We start from the raw sequence: 2848 nt of genomic DNA on the forward strand, positions 1-2848 counted from the left end.
CTTGTAGAGTATGATTTTCGTTCGCCGAGAGAGGACTTTAGTTTTCAATTGCCTACCTAGTCCAAAGTAGCATTTATTGGCAAGATTGATTCTTCGCTGGATTTCAGTGCTGATATTGTTGTTGGTGTTGATGCTGGTTCCTAAATAAACGAAGGCTTTTACTATTTCGAAATTATGGCTGCCAACAGTAGCGTGGTTGCCAAGGCGCATATGCGCTGACTCTTTGCTCGATGACAGCAGGTACTTCGTTTTGTCCTCATTCACCATCAAACCCATCTTTACCGCTTCTTTTTCCAGTTTGGAGTAAGCAGAACTAACAGCGCGGGTGTTTAGGCCGATGATATCAATGTCATCAGCATATGCCAGTTTGATGATCTACATAACCAAAGTAATAAGAGAAGTAAATATGCGGAATTTCTACAAACACATGAAATATAAATGCGGAGAGGATGCACACGCATATCCAAAATACCACAGCAAACAAAAGCAAAAACTAACAAAAGAGACAGCTCAACTAAAATTCCTATTGGAATGTAGGAAGTTTGATACACTACCACAGCATCTGACGGACTTAACAAAAAGAACACAGCTACAAACCACACACAAAATATAAAGCAACAAATAGGGAGAGCGAAAAAATAGTTCCAGAAGAAAATACTGAACATAGAAATCACACAAACGAATATTAATATAAAATCTATACGGGTTCAAATTCTATATACTGAACAACAACTAAAGCGCAACCTCAGTGAAAGTGATTTCAACTCCGTCTTGCACACTCAGAACATGTTAAGCCAGAGAGTGGCGAACGATTTAAAAAGACACAAATATCGAAGCTCAAAGACTGAAATAAATACAACTGCAATCTCTAGGTATGTGTATGAACAACATTTGGTTTATCAACAAAACTGACATTCAGTTTCCAGAGGACGTTAAATGGTTGCTCCCTCTTGGTAAGAAATTTACACTACCAACTATTAATACCACCTTTAAACCGCTAAAGATCATAGCTGAGATTGAGCAAGTCATACAACAATTTTAGGATGAGAGAACGAAAGAAATGGAGAGATGTCGCCTAAGCAGCAGAATAAGTCAATACAGACGTAATATAAAGCACAACCCAGTAGACAAATTTATAGTCGCAACGTTCAATAAAACAAAAAGCTTTTTAAAACAATACAAAAATTATATTATCATAACGGATTCCGACAAAGAAACAAAACAGTGGTCATGTACAAAGCTGATTACAGGGAGAAAATGCACTTATAGAGTAGCCCGAAATGACCCAACTAACAAGCTACAGAAACAGAACAACAACATCGTCGACGAACTTTACAAAAGCAAATTAATTAACTTTAAAGACAAACAGCAACTTACATGCACAGCACCTAATGCGCCACGACTATACGGCTTACCGGAAACTCATAAGCCGGATCTACCTCTACGTGCAATAGCATCCTCGGTCAATGTTCCCTGCTATGGTTTGTCCAAATTTGTTGGAAAATTCCTGAAAGACTTAATATCGGACGAGTTCAATATAAAAAACTCTTTTACACTCAAAGATAGGTTGGAGAAAGTTGAAATATGCGAAGACGACTTATTGGTATCCTTCGATGCGGTGTCATTATTCACTAACATACACACATATGTTGCTATCAAAATCATAATGAGTAAGTTTAATCAGATCCAAACAAACATACCGAGAAATAAGTTTCTGGAAATAATGAACTTCTGTCTGAAGGACAATAACTATTTCCTGTAAGATAACAAAACTTATACGCAAAGCTTTGGAATGCCCATGGGCAACCCCTATCTCCGACAATAGCGGACGTAATCATGGACGATTTACTCGATGCCACCATTTTACAATTAATGAAACTTCAGAACATAAATATAAAGTTTATATTAAAATATGTAGACGACATTTTGATATTGTAAAACAAAGCGACGTTGAGGTTATTCCGAACACTCTCAACCAGTATCATAACAAATTACAGTTTACTATGGAAAAAGAAGAAAACCAAAATATCCCGTTTTTGGATGTCTTTATACACAGAAACAACAATGAAATTTGTCTCAATTGGTACTCGAAACCTATTGCGTCAGGCAGAATAACCAATTTTCTCTCAGCGCAGCCGAAAAAATACAAAATCAATACAGCTAAAAATATGATAAATAAAGTTTTAACCCTTAGCCATGAACAATTTACGGAATCGAACAAGGAAAATTTTGCAAAGTGCTTATAAATAACAACTACACGCGTCATTTAGTAAATACCCTCATTGAACAAGAAACCAAAGAAATTAATAATAAGTCCAAAAAAATAACCCTTTCACAAACAACAAATGAGACAAAACGATACCACAGCATCACATACATTCCAAAATTCTCAGAAGAGCTAAACAAAAACTGAAAAGAACACAAACAAGACATATCTCTGGCGTACATATCAAACTGCACACTCTCAACTGTATACACCAACACCCAAAGCAAAATAGAATCAAACATAGAAACAATGTCATATACGAAATTAAATGCAACGGCGGGGAGAACAACGACTGCAACAAAATATACATTGGAACGACAAAAAGACCACTAGGAGTGCGATTACAAGATATAAGAAGTAACAAAAGCGGTACAGCTCTTGCGCAACATATACTGACACATGCGCATACAGCTGATATACAAAACGAGAGAATTTTAGACACAGAGAAAAGAGAGAGAATAAAATACACACTGGAGAGCCTACATATTTTGAAAAGCAGAGAAAAAACAGTGAAAAAAGGGAAGATAGCGACGAAATCGCGGCAGCATATTTGTTATGTTTATGATAACAAATCAGTCTGAC

Source organism: Eurosta solidaginis, chromosome 1 (genome assembly GCF_040869045.1).
Source record: "Eurosta solidaginis isolate ZX-2024a chromosome 1, ASM4086904v1, whole genome shotgun sequence".
NCBI classification, from domain to species: Eukaryota; Metazoa; Arthropoda; class Insecta; order Diptera; family Tephritidae; genus Eurosta; species Eurosta solidaginis.